A 15,699-nucleotide genomic window follows, 5' to 3' on the forward strand; every position below is an offset into this window, starting at 1 on the left:
TGGAGTAGATTTCTATTGACTAAGGCCACGATAGAGGGCCGAGACAGATTATTTTTGATGTTTTGAGTTTGATTCAAGTTGATTATTTATTTTATTCATTGATTGGTGTCGTTTATCACGTGTTCTTTTAATCTGGCCAATTAAATAGAATATTTGTTGGTTAATCTAAAACCGGAAGGCAATAGATTAATATTTGCTTCACACATCAATCAACACATGGTTAAATTGACTAGAAATAGTATTCGATTTCAGTGTGCGACTTTAGGTTGAAAAACTGTAATTTCACAGCGATCTAATGCGGTTGAATCTAATTAAATTCAGTTAGGAATAATTGGACTGTTAGATTTAATTAGATTTATTAATTCGAGGAATCGTTTAATAAATAATTTTGGGAATTCCGTCGTGAATTAAATAATTAATTTATTGAATTTAAATTTGACACGTAGATTATAAATTGTCTCGGTACCGTTGTGCGCCTTAGTCGTCTTTAAATAATTTGAATTTTCGTCTAATTTAATAATTTGGATTTTTTTTGTTTTAGTTAATTTATTTAAATTGTTTTATTTAGTTTTAATTGATTTATCTCCCATCATTTGAATTTTATTAGCCTAAATTAGGAAAAATAATTCATATTCTAGTAATTAAACATCGATCTCTGTGGGTACGATACCTGGACTCATCTCCAAATACTATTACTTGACCTAGTCCGCTTGCTAGTTTTATTCCCAACCGAAATCGTCGGTCAAGTTTTTGGCGCCGTTGCCGGGGAATTGAATTGTTTAATATTAGGATTTATTATTTTCTTGAGATTAGGTTTTTATTTAATTTTCTTGATTCTACGCATATTCATACGTTTAAAGTTTGTTTATTTATTTTCAGGGATTATTTTACTGTGCATGAGCCGTGCTAGAGGAGTCACAGAATTAGAGCCATTTGATCCAGAGATTGAGAATACTTTTCGACGGAGACGTAGAGCACAAAGGGAGAAATCCTCAGACTCTGACGTGGAAGAGCAGTTCAAACAAGAGAAGAAGGTTGAAATAGCAGGGACAGGAGCAATGGCCAACGAGGAGGATGAGCGCACTGTCTATGATCTTACTAGACAAACTACTGGAGGTTATGGTTCAAGCATTACTCGTCCTACTGTGGAAGCAAATGATTTTGAGTTGAAGCCATCTATCATTCAAATGATACAGTATCAAGTGAGATTTGGAGGATCGCAGACCGAGGATCCTAATGCACATCTGGAGGGATTTCTATCTATCTGTGACACAATCAAATTCAATGGAGTGAGCACGGATGCCATAAGATTGAGACTATTCTCTTTCTCTTTGCATGGTGAAGCAGCAGAATGGCTTAGAGATTTACCAGCTGGCTCTATTACTACATGGAATGGGTTGGTGGAATTATTCATGAATCAATATTTTCCACCCGCCAAGCTAGCACAACTGCGTATGGATATTTCATCTTTTCGCCAGAAGGATGGGGAAACACTACATACAGATTGGGGAAGATTTAGAAAGATGTTGAGGAGGTGTCCTCAACATGGTTTCTCTTCATTTGTACAAGTTTAGATTTTCTATGACGGAGTTGATCCTTCCGTGCGTTCCATGCTAGATGCGGCAGCCAATGGTAGCTTATACAGGAAGACTCCACGAGTTGCACTTGAAATAATTTCAAATATGGCTGAAAATAGTGCGGGTTGGACAGATATTAAGGCACGAGTTCTTGAAATGGATGTGTTGAATGCACTTACTGCTAAGATTGATGGGTTGGCCCATCAATTCTCTCAACTGAAATCAAATCAAGCAAATCAGGTCCAAGGAATAGTCATCGAGGAATAACCCATTTTTGATGAAGAAGCAGTGAATTTTGTGGGGAATCAATGGAGACAACAATCAAATCCATACAGTTCCACGTATAATCCAGGATGGAGGAATCACCCTAATTTATCTTGGAAGAATACGAAGAATTCCCTCAATCCAACACATATTCCTCCACTGCCCATTCCTCAACAAATGAGACAGCAAGGAGTATTGGTACCTACAGCACCTCCAGGATTCAAGCAAGAAGATCCAAAAATCAATTTATGAGGATTTTATGATGAAACATGTTGTGGGAATGGAGACGAGACTGCAGAATCATGACGCTATCTTGCGAAGGTTGGATGCTCAAATGGGTCAAATAGCCAATCAATTAGCAAATCGAGCCCTTGGAACACTACCAAGTGATACTGAGAAAAATCCGAAAAAGAGTGAATGCAGTGAGTACAGTGGTCAAGGCCGAGGAAGAGGAGCCAAAGAGGCAGAATTGTACAGATATGGAGGCAAAGAATGATGGAGGAATGAAACCAAAAATGGAAGATGCTAAGGAACAGAACACTCAGACTACACGGAACACAGGTAAGAAAGGTAATGAATTTGATTCTAACACTACAAGAATTTTCAGAATCAACAACACACATACGACAACGGTTTTAGCTAAAATTGTTGTTAAAAAACTTTTTAACAACGGTTTTAGCAAAAACCGTTGTCGTAGATAATTTTTTAAGCAAACGACAACGGTTTTTATACAACCGTTGTCTTTTTGGGATCAAAGACAACGGTTTTAAGGTTCAATGACAACGGTTCTGTAAAACCGTTGTCTTTGAATGTTTATGACAACGGTTTCATGAACCGTTGTCTATTAGCGTGTTTTTTTGGACAATCAACAACGGTTTTAGAAAAACCGTTGTCTTTTGGGGGTCAAAGACAACGGTTTTTAGGGTCAATGACAACGGTTACAGAACCGTTGTCTTTGAACGTTTATGACAACGGTTTCATAAACCGTTGTCTATTAGCGTGTTTTTTGTACAAAGACAACGGTTTTAGAAAAACCGTTGTCTTTTAGGGGTCAAAGACAACGGTTTTTAGGGTCAATAACAACGGTTACAGAATCGTTGTCTTTGAACGTGTATGACAACTGTTTATAAAACCGTTGTCTATTAGCGTGTTTTTTGGACAATCGACAACGGTTTTAGAAAAACCGTTGTCGATTGGCGTGGGTTAAAAATAGAACACAACAGTATTTAGCGACGGTTTACTACAAAACCGTCGCTAATATTAGCGACGGTAATAGATAAACGTCGCTAATATTAGCGACGGTAATAGATAAACGTCGCTACATTCATATTTGCGACGGTTATATTAAAACTGTCGCTAAAGTAAGCAACAGAATCAAGTGTACCCGTCGCTAATTTGAAAGTAGCGACGCTTTAAATTTAACCGTCGCAATTATTAGCGACGCAATATATATAACCGTCGCGAATATTAGCGACCGTTTAAGAAATACCGTCGCCAATTTCAAAAATTTGATCCCGCCCAATTTTCCCTCCATTTTCTTCCACCCTCTCTATAAATACATGCAAATTCGCTCCATTTTCATCACTTACACGATTTTACAACTTCACAAGGCTTAAAATTTTTATCTCTTACACGATTTTACCACTTCACAACATTTAAAATTTTTATCTCTTACACGATTTTACCACTTCAAAACAATTAAAATTTTTATCTCTTACACGATTTTATCACTTCACGACACTTAAATTTTTTTATCTCTTACACGATTGTACCAATTAACAAAACAGATTTATTAAATTATTATTTTTTTTATTTTAACGATAATATTAGCGACGGAATACATGTATTAACCGTCGCTAAGTAGCGACGGTATTTTACATTAATACCGTCGCTATATTTAGCGACAGTTAATGATAAACAGTCGCTAACGTTAGCGACGGTTATTGATAACCGTCGCTAATTTTATCCACGGTGACAAAACCGTCGCTAATTGCAACGGGTTTTTTTATGAAGTCCGTCGCAAATATCATTTTACAACGGTTTTTCACCGTTGTCGTTGACGTCTACTACAACGATTTTCCACCGATGTCTTTGAGCACACCTTTTAACCACAAGAGCTTTAACAACGGTTTTTTAAGACAAACGACAACGGTTTTTCACCGTTTTCTTTGAGCGTATCCTTTAACCACAGGGGCTTTAACAACGGTTTTTCAAGACATACCACAACGGTTTTCCACCGTTGTATTTGATGTCTATGACAACGGTTTTTCACCGTTGTCTTTGAGCGTACCCTTTAACAACAGGGGCTTTAGCAACGGTTTTTCAAGACATACAACAATGGTTTTTCACCGTTGTCTTTAAGCCTTTTTTTTTCTAGTGTAATGATAATATTGATATTAATACACTTCCTTTTCCTCAAAGAGCAAGACAACTACAATTGGATCAACAATTTTCGAAATTCCTTGAAGTTTTTAAGAAATTGCACATAAATATTCCTTTTGTAGAGGCTTTGGCTCAAATGCCTTCTTATGCTAAATTCTTGAAAGATATTTTGACTAAAAAAAGAAAACTTGTTGATTTTGAAACTTTTAAGCTTTCTGAGGAATGTTCAGCTATTTTGCAAAATAAATTACCTCCAAAGCTTAAGGATCCAGGTAGTTTCTCCATTCCTTGCACTATAGGTAATTCTAATTTTAACAAAGCATTGTGTGATCTTGGTGCTAGCATAAATCTTATGCCTTATTCATGCTTTGAGAAATTGGGGAATGGAGAAGTTAAACCCACCACTATTTCCTTCACTTGCTGATAGGTCTATTAAATATCCTAGAGGGGTTATAGAGGATGTTTTGGTTAAAATTGATAAATTTATATTTCCAGTTAATTTTGTTGTGCTAGACATGGAGGAGGATCGTGAGACCCCCTAATTTTAGGTCGTCCTTTCTTAGCTACTGGAAGAGCTCTCATAGATGTGCAAAAAGGTGAGTTAGTTTTGAGGTTGAATGATGAGAAGGTAACTTTTAATGTTTTTCGTAGTATGAAATATCCTGAATCTTCTGACTGTTATAGGATAGATGCTATTGATGATATTATTGAGTGTAGTGTGCAGGATACTTTGATTGAAGACCCACTGGAAAATCTTTTGGTTAGCCCAAAGTCCACGGAATCCAGTAGAGAAGAAGTGGAGGAATGTATGAACTACTTGGAGGGATCAAAGCCTTTGCCAAGATCGGTGAATTCGAAGATTGGGGAGCTTGGACATATTCCAAAATCAATTAAACCTTCCACAGAAGAACCCCCATTCCTCGAACTCAAACCACTTCTTCCTCATTTAAAATATTTATTTTTGAAGGAAGAACATAAACTGCCAGTAATTGTTTCTTCTTCCTTGACAGGTGATGAAGAAGAAAAGCTTGTGAGAGTGCTGAAGGACAACATATGTGCCATTGGATGGAGCATAGCTGACATCAAGGGAATAAATCCATCCATGTGCATGCACAAAATTTTAATGGAGAAGGAGCACTCTCCCACCACTCAACCTCAAAGGAGATTGAATCCAGCTATGCAAGAGGTCGTAAAAAAGGAGGTAATCAAACTCCTTGATGCAGGTATGATCTTTCCTATATCCGATATCAAGTGGGTAAGTCCTGTGCATGTTGTTCCTAAGAAAGGGGGAATCACTGTTGTTGAAAATGAAAATAACGAATTAATTCCCACTAGAACTGTGACTGGGTGGCGTGTTTGTATTGATTATCGCAAATTGAATGATGCCACAAGAAAAGATCACTTCCCCTTACCTTTTGTTGATCAAATGTTAGAGCGTTTGGCAGGTCATACTTTCTATTATTTTCTAGATGGTTATTCTGGATATTTGCAAATCCCCATAGACCCCGAAGATCAAGATAAGACCACTTTTACTTGTCCCTATGGTACATTTGCTTATAAAAGAATGCCATTTGGTTTGTGTAATGCTCCTGCTACTTTTCAACATTGTATGATGTCGATTTTTCATGATATGGTTGAAAAGTATATTGAGGTCTTCATGGATGACTTTTCTGTTTTTGGTTCTTCCTTCGACTCTTGTTTGATTAATTTGTCAAAAGTGCTAAAGAGATGTGAAGAAACGAATCTTGTACTTAACTGGGAGAAATGTCATTTCATGGTAAAGGAAGGAATTGTCCTTGGTCACAAAATTTCTGAAAAAGGTATTGAAGTGGATAGAGCAAAGGTAGATATCATAGATAAGCTTCCTCCTCCCACTAATGTCAAAGGAATTCGTAGCTTTATTGGGCATGCGGGTTTTTATAGGCGATTTATCAAGGATTTCTCAAGTATTACTAAGCCTTTAACTAATTTGCTAATGAAAGATGTTCCTTTTGTTTTTTCTGAGGATTGTTTACAAGCTTTTCAGGCATTAAAGCAAAAGTTGACCACAACCCCGATCATTGTTGCACCAGATTGGCATCTACCGTTTGAACTCATGTGTGACGCAAGTGATATTGCTTTAGGGGTTGTTTTGGGGCAAAAGAGGGACAAATTCTTGCATGTAATCTACTATTCAAGCGTGACACTTTCAGGAGCTCAATTGAACTACTCCACCACAGAAAAAGAGTTGTTGGCTGTTGTTTTTTCTTTGGACAAGTTTCGGCCATACCTCGGAGGGAGTAAAGTGATAGTCCACACGGATCATTCAGCTTTGAAGTATCTCTTAAACAAGAAGGATGCCAAGCCAAAATTGATAAGATGGATCCTTCTACTGCAAGAATTTGACATAGAGATCGTGGATCGAAAGGGGACTGAAAACCAAGTTGCTGATCATCTATCGAGATTGGAAAAGCCCGAGGAAGGTAAGTATGTAATTAGAGATGAATTCCTTGACGAGAAACTTTATGCCATCTCTAATTTACCATGGTATGCTGATTTTGTCAATTATTTGTCATGCAAATTTATTCCTTCTCATCTTACATATCAGCAGAAAAAGAAGTTCTTTTCAGATTTAAAATATTATCTTTGGGAAGATCCTCTTTTGTATAGAATTTGTGCAGATGGCATTATTCGTAGGTGTATTCCAGCGGAAGAGGTAAGTTCTATACTTTCTCATTGTCATAGTGGTCCAACTGGAGGACATTTTGGGGCAAGTAAAACTGCTACAAAAATCCTTCAAGCTGGATTCTACTGGCCTACACTGTTCAAGGATGCACACACTTATGTTTTGAATTGCAATGAATGCCAACGTGTTGGTAATATTTCAAGGAGACACGAATTGCCATAGAAAAATATTTTAATATGTGAATTGTTTGATGTGTGGGGAATTGATTTCATGGGGCCATTTCCAGATTCCTTAGGAAATAAATATATTTTGGTGGCTGTGGATTATGTATCCAAGTGGGTGGAAGCAAGTGCTTGTAGAATCAATGGCTCTAAGGTTGTGATCCAATTTTTAAAGAAAAATATTTTTGCAAGATTTGGCACACCTAGAGCCATTATTAGCGATGGGGGAAAACACTTTTGTAATCGTTATTTTGAGTCTCTGTTAACTAAGTATGGGGTCACGCACAAGGTGCCAACACCTTATCATCCTCAAACTAGTGGTCAAGTAGAAATGTCAAATAGGGAGATTAAGAAAATTCTTGAGAAGACCGTTGGATCTTCGAGGAAAGAATGGGCTAGTAAATTGGATGATGCATTATGAGCATATAAAACAGCATTTAAAACCCCTATAGGAACTTCCCCTTTTCGTTTGGTCTATGGAAAATCTTGTCATCTTCCTGTTGAACTAGAGCATAGGGCATTATGGGCTACTAAATTTTTGAACTTTGATGTGCAAGCTACAGGTTATCAGCGTCTTCTACAACTCAATGAGCTGGAGGAATTTCGTCTTGATGCATATGAGAATGCGAAAATCTACAAGGAAAAGACAAAGAAGTGGCATGATGCAAGGATTGTGCACAGGGAATTTGAGTTTGGACAAAAAGTTCTTCTTTATAACTCTCGTTTGAAACTCATGCCAGGTAAACTGCGTTCCAAATGGTCCGGGCCTTTTACTGTTACTGAAGTTTTTCCCTTTGGTGTTGTAGAAATCCGTGGAGAATCTGGAAATCCCTTTAAGATGAATGGACATCGACTGAAAATTTTTCATGAAGGAATTGTGGAGCAAGAGGAGCCGAGTACTCCTTTGCACGATCCAACATAATCTATAAAGGGAGTTGTCTAGCTATAGACAAGAAATTTAGCGCTTGCTGGGAGGCAACCCAGTGATTTATTTTATTTCGTTTCATTTTATTTATTTATTTCTTTTATTATTTTACTTTTTCATTCTATTAGGTTAATTCTCTGTGATTTTGGTGTGTGTAGGGAATATTGGAATAAAGGAATATGATTTAGATTCTGGAAAAGCTAAACTGTTGAAATAAAAGATTTCCAGCACTGAGAAATTCTACCATCTACATGTAGCACTCCATGGAATTTAAAGCACACTGCCAGGGAAGTGTTCTCTTGCTATTCTACATCCAACTTCTATATTCTTTTTGAATGGCATGACACTGGGGGCAGTGTAAATCTAAAGTGTGGGGGAGATTTTATTTGTGTTTGTTTCATGTCACCACACTTAACATGTGCTTCAATGTTTAATCCTCGAGCATGAAATTTTTTCTGGTTAATTCTTTGAGAAACTGCACTTGTGATTACATGACACACTAATTGACTTTCTAGATTTTTGAACACTCAAGAAATTACATCACACCTAGAATTGATTGAGATGAGCTGTAGTTGTTGCCGAATGATTTGAGCACAAACTAGTTTTGTATCATATTTTGAGACATAATCTATGCACTTTAGGTCATACTTATATGAATTAATCGTGAATTAGTAAAAGGTGAGCTCATAAAAAAAATAAAAATTTGCAAAAAAAAGAAGAAAAGAAATAATCTAGAACTTGTCTGATTATCTTTCAAAGCGAAAATACGGAGTAGAATGACTTAGGGATGATTTAGGCGATCTTTGGACCTTTTGAGCCTTTCGAGCCTACCAAATGCATCATTTATATCCCTAGTATCCTCTTTTGAGCATATAAAAAATCGAATGGAGTGTGTCAAAGACATACAATTAACCCCCGTTCGTATTCCTTCAAACTCCCACATCAACTACCCATTTTTAGCTCATACACTATTCCTCTACCTTAATTTTGAGAGAAATAAATCCCCTTTAGCGCTTTAAAATTTTCAATAACTCTCATGTGCTGATTGATAAGAAAAATTGGAGGAGTTTGAAAAAAATCATAAAGAATGAGAAAGGAGTTGATGAAAAGATATATATAATTATAGAAGAAAAAAGAGGATTGAACGGTGTATGATGTGGTGATTGAAAAACCTAAAAATGAATGTTGTTGAAGATCGAAAAAAAATGCAGGAAGAGAAAAAATATGGGGGAATATGAATGAAAGTAAAAGGAAGATGAAAAAAAAAACTGGAGGAATGATGAAATTCAATAAGGGAAGGAAGATAAGAGATGAAGGAATGCGCTGAAAGAATAATTGTTTATTTTCTCTCATTTTGAATATCCCTACCTTTATTGAAGCCGTGAGCCGTGGCCTAACGTTATAAGCTTAAAAAGACCTATTAACCGGGTCATATTCCTCCAACATTTAGTGGAGAAAGATATGAAAGATAAGCTTATGGAGAGTTTCTTTATATAAAAAAAAAAATCCAGAAAATATGAGCATTCCTTGAACTAAAACACCTTTGAGGAATATGAGTTTTGACTTCCACACTACACACGTCTCATTATCTTGATCTTTTCTAGTGAATGCTTGAGTTTTAAAGTTGCAACGAAAGTGAATTTTACGATTTTCAATTGTGATATTTTGATTGAGTGTGACGGAATTTAATAGGTTGAAAAGTGTTGATTGTGTCATTTGTTGTGGTGAATCATTGAATATTCCTCGGTTATATTTTTATTCTCTAATTTGCTCGAGGACGAACAAAGGCTTAAGTGTGGGGGGATTGATAAGCCCAAATGTTATAGAGATTTAGGGATTTTATTTGTGCTTATCTAGACTTTTTATCCCTAATTATGTGCTTAGTTTAATTAATAATTGTAGATTTGAATAAAATGTGAAAAGTGTTTAAATTGAGAGATAATATAAATTTACTAGATTTCAAAGGGAACAAAATATCAGAAGAAAGGAAATTAAATACTCTTATATTCTATTCCTTGATGATATTGAAATCTTGGAAAAATCTATGTAAATCTGTATAAATATCTTATCTACACTTTCTTTTATAGAGATGGACTTAAAAAGGAAAGTAAGGAGGAGGCCCATTAAGAAGAATAAAAGGGCAGAAGCGTACAGAAGAAGGGCCGATAACAGAATAAAGGAACAGCAGACAGAATAGCCAAAACAGAGCCGATAACAGAAGGAAAGGAAGCTGGGAGAACAGAAGCTACTGTGAAGTAGTATCACCGCGGAAGAAGAACAAAAGCTGGAGGAATTCCTCACACGCTACAAATTACAGAGAATCTCATTCCATTCTTTCTTGATCATGTTTTCTGCATTGAATTTAAACAGTGAATTGCAATTTTATTTTAAGTTTATGGAGTAGATTTCTATAGACTAAGGCCACGATAGAGGGCCGAGACAGATTATTTTTTATGTTTTGAGTTTGATTCAAGTTGATTATTTATTTTATTCATTGATTGGTGTCGTTTATCACGTGTTCTTTTAATCTGGCCAATTAAATAGAATATTTGTTGGTTAATCTAAAACCGGAAGGCAATAGATTAATATTTGCTTCACACATCAATCAACACATGGTTAAATTGACTAGAAATAGTATTCGATTTCAGTGTGCGACTTTAGGTTGAAAAACTGGAATTTCACAGCGATCTAATGCGGTTGAATCTAATTAAATTCAGTTAGGAATAATTGGACTGTTAGATTTAATTAGATTTATTAATTCGAGGAATCGTTTAATAAATAATTTTGGGAATTTCATCGTGAATTAAATAATTAATTTATTGAATTTAAATTTGACACGTAGATTATAAATTGTCTCGGTAACGTTGTTCGCCTTAGTCGTCTTTAAATAATTTGAATTTTCGTCTAATTTAATAATTTGGATTTTTTTTGTTTTAGTTAATTTATTTAAATTGTTTTATTTAGTTTTAATTGATTTATCTCTCATCATTTGAATTTTATTAGCCTAAATTAGGAAAAATAATTCATATTCTAGTAATTAAACATCGATCTCTGTGGGTACGATACCTGGACTCATCTCCAAATACTATTACTTGACCTAGTCCGCTTGCTAGATTTATTCCCAACCGAAATCGTCGGTCAGTTGACACATTTAACAAATAAAAATTCGTGAGACCGTCTTACAAGAGATCTACTCATTTATCATTGTTCCATCATATGTACCCGCAATGAGCTTATGTTTTCTCCAAGGTTCTAAAAATCGTGAAGCGCCCCAAAACGCGGATGTTGATCTCCAAGTTTTTCAAGCTCAAGTAAGATTAGCATATACTTAAGCGTGAAAAAATGTTTTTTTATTTTTAGTATAATTGTAATTATCTCAAACCAATAAATAGATAAAATAATACATAAATATGATAAATTTAAGTCTGATGCATTAATTCTCATATTTATAAAAGCATAAAAATCTCAAAATTACAATCTTTATTTGTTTTTTCAACTAGACCACATTAAAAAATGCTAAATATTTGTCAAATCATTATCACACATTCTTAATCATAATTAAAATTAAAAAATAAATATCTAAATTGATGAGGATCGGGTTGAGTTTAGGGGGGAGGGGGTGAATGAACTCAACGGCAAACTTAATCGATTTTTCAGAATGATGTGCTAGAATCCTGTTAGAGATGCTAGCGGTTCTTTGTTCAAGTTTAAAGACCAGCAGATCACAAGATAATGTGCGGAAACGATATGTTGGTTAGTGGGTGAAAAATAGTAAAACAGAAAAACAGTAGATGGCACAGGGTTTGTTTCTGGAAGTTCGAAGATGAATCTTCTACGTGTCCCCTTCTTCTGTTTCCAGAAGGTATTACTAAAAGACTTTGGTGAATACAGTACAACAGTTGTACACACCTACTTCAACAGGACTTACCCTTCGCCTACTGAAACTCTTAGTTTTACAACTCAACTACTTGAATGATCTTAAGTTCTGGAAATGACTCTTTCCAGTTACAAATTCTTCTATCAAAGAGGTAGTGAAGTGAATAGCTTAAGAAGAGATAACGAAAACAACTAGCACAATATGATCTCGAATGATCAAAAGTATGCAATGAAGTGTGTGCTGCTTTTTCAGTGTTGAGCTTTTAAGATGACTGAAAGTTCTAGCGATGCTCGAATGATGTTTTTCTGATTGAGATTTGTTCACTACTGGTTTCTTGAAAAGTCCTTCGTCTTTATATATAGGCTTTCTCCAACGTTCGAAAAACTGAACGGTTCTTTTGACTTTTCAGTTGGTTTAGCTTTATTGCTGAAAATGGACCCTGCAGAATACATTAAAGCAATCAGTCTCAGTTCATACCAAAAATGGTAAGCCGTCTTAAATGTTCTCGTACAGCATTTAATGGTTTAATGGAGCAATAAATGCTAGTATCACGTTAATAGATCAACGGTAATATTTTGAGATACGCAAAATTCTGCTAGTGTATATTTTGAGTTTTGTATTCCTTCTAGTTCTAGTTTTAGCTAAGAAGTCACTTGTTAAGTAGATTAAGCAGTACTTGATAAGCACTGCTACTGGTTTTAGCGCGGTACAAGTGCTTCTGGTTTTCTACTTATTTACATCTACTGGTTTTGTACTTAAGCTAGCATCTACTGGTTTTTACTAGCATCTCCACAACAAAATTAAGTCTAACAATTTCTCCCTTTGTGGTGATGCCAAAACCTAGATCTTCCTTAAACGTTAGTGGAATTGAGAAAACCAATATATAAGCAGATAAAAACATTTAGTATCCAGAAAATCACGTAAAGCACAAATTAGTTAAATAAGACAAGCAAATAAAACTAATTTGTTCCAATATATCTGAAAATAGTTTCATTTGGATCTTGATCCCTTCCAGAAGAATGAGGTCTGCTGCTAGTTGCTCCAGTTCTATTTCCAACTCTATCATCTTCCCCCTTTTTGGCATTACTTTCTGTAAATTGAGTGATTAGATCATCAACTCGACCTGTGAGGGTTTGGACTCCCGCATTTAGCATTTCCAAGTATGGGGCTTGGCTCGAAACTCTTTCTGACATATTTGTAAGAGATTGAAGCTGAGATTCAATCTTGGCATCAAGGAGTTCCAGCTTCGAATCCAAGGCTTCAACTTTGGTAGAAACTGCTGAAATTGAGGAGTGATGATCAGATACGGTCTTGATGAGATCACTTTGACCAATCAAGATGAGACCTTGATTGTGGAAAATATTCTTCTTGAACAAACTGAATTCGATAGTAAATTTTGTCAAAGAGTCACTGGTGATTGCGACTTATTTTGATATACGTTCTTGACTAGATTTGACATGACCGCTATGCTCACTGTGTTCATAGGAGAGCTGTTTGACAATCTCAGATAGATTATGAAGTCCTCTTTGATAGATTATGAAGTCCTCGAGTAAATCCGATAAACCTAAAATGTTATAATAATACAAGGACTTAAACAAGTTAAAAATCCCTATTTTCTTAGGCACTGTTTGGTACATGGGATAAGGGTGGGATTGATAAATAATCCGCCTTATCCCACGTTTGGTACGTTTTTAAAAAGCCCATGATAATATCATGAGCCCTTGATAAATACATTTTTAGAAAGATAAAACATCCTTAGTAAAAGGTGTGATAGTTTTAATCTAATGATAAAATATACTACAAATTACTTAATTACCCCCATTTATAAAAATCCAAAACCCTATCTTCTCTCATTTCATTTGGTATCTCTTTGTTTAAATAATTTAAATGCATTTAAGTTAATGTTAAATGTTTTTTAAATACGTACATATATACAAATATATAGATACATATATATACACACACAAATAGTTACTAGGCCCCTTCGATATGAAAAAGATTATAAAAAATAAAAAAAAAGACAAAAATCAAATTTGACCGATGATCACCTTTGAAAAAAGAAAAGAAATTGTTTAAATAATTTCAAAAATAAGACGAAAGAAACGAAAATTATTCTTTAGGACCATATATATATATATATATATATATATATATATATATATATATATATATATATATATAAGTTTTTGTGATAGGGTTAATTTTGTCATTACATGTCAATATATAAATTTAATCACTCTTGTTAAAATCATACCAAACATTCCACATATTATCTTATCATTATATTTATCCTTGATTTATCCTTATACTGTTTATCCTTTACTTATCATATCATATGTACCAAACTGTACCTTAGTCTTTAAGATAGATTTGACAATAACAGCCCATCGTCCTCCCTTGACCACATATTCAAGATTAGATATTTTTTTTCCAAATCTTACACCATATATTTCGAGATAGAATAAATATTTTCGATCCATATATTTCCATATCTCAAAATCATATCTTCCAATGTCTTCAACAAATATTTTATTCATTTATCTTCATATCTTCAAAATTAAAAATTAATTTTTTGGACAAAATATTTATAAAAAATTAATCCAACCAAAAATATAATCTAACATATATTATTTGTGGAAATCTTGGGGACTAAAAGTGGAATTTATTAAGTTCCACAAAATCAAATATTTACGTTTAATTGCTCGCATGACCAAGAAAAAAGAGTTGTGATTGACTGATCTCAATGTAAATAGAAACAAAACAAAACACATAAATTTCTAGTTGAAAGCTCCAGTTGAATATTGGGACCTAAAATATTATCTAAATCGACAAATAACTTTTTTTAATAAAACAAAACATTTTATAACATATTACTTGATCTCACTAGAGATATAAATTAGTTAAATCAAGTTGAATATCAATTAAGTGATTAAATTTATAAATTGCGAATAAGTGAAAAAAATCAGAGGTATGTAGTGTTTGAAAACAACAATAAAATTTGAATTTTTTAGAGTAGAATATTTGATAAATAAGTGATTGTAATGCAAAATTTCTTCAATAAAATACTAAAAAAAACTCTTATGAAGTGTTTTCAAAAGGCATGGTTTGAAGGTTTATTGTAAATGAGACTTTTGGAATAGACAAAAATATAGGGAAAAAAAATTGTCCAGAAATATAATCATTTATTAAAAAAATATCATAATTATTTTTGAAAAATTATAATCTGCATGGAAACAGCTTCTAGATTTGATTTAAACTGAGTATAAGAAAAGCAAAACCATAATTTTGGGGTTAATAAACACAAAAATGAATTTTTTAAGTGAAAGATGAAGAATAACTTTTTTTAGAGATTACAAACACTCCTAAAGTATGTTTTAGGGACAAACAAAATTGCAGTACAAAATGTGAGGGATGTGTATATATATTATTTATGGAAAATTTTGGAGACTAAAGTGGAATTTACTGAATAAAAAAATAATAGTTCCAAAGTTTAAAGAAAAAAAATAGTTAAATCATATTGAATATCAATCATATTTTTTATCTGGACAAATTTCAATCATATTTTAATAGATAATTCCATGTCAGATTTTGTTAAACCGAATCTCAATTTCAACATTGGTGTCAAACAATTCGAACTCATCCTTTTCACCGTTGCAGTTTGTATTTGATCTTCAAAATGTTGTATTTATATGTTTAAATAATGATATATATGCTAGACACAATAACATGACCATTTTGAAAGTTTTAGTACTGTAACTGATATTGAAACAGTCATTTTCATCTTGCTG

This window comes from Primulina eburnea, chromosome 11 (genome assembly GCF_022965805.1).
Source record: "Primulina eburnea isolate SZY01 chromosome 11, ASM2296580v1, whole genome shotgun sequence".
In the NCBI taxonomy this organism is placed as follows: Eukaryota; Viridiplantae; Streptophyta; class Magnoliopsida; order Lamiales; family Gesneriaceae; genus Primulina; species Primulina eburnea.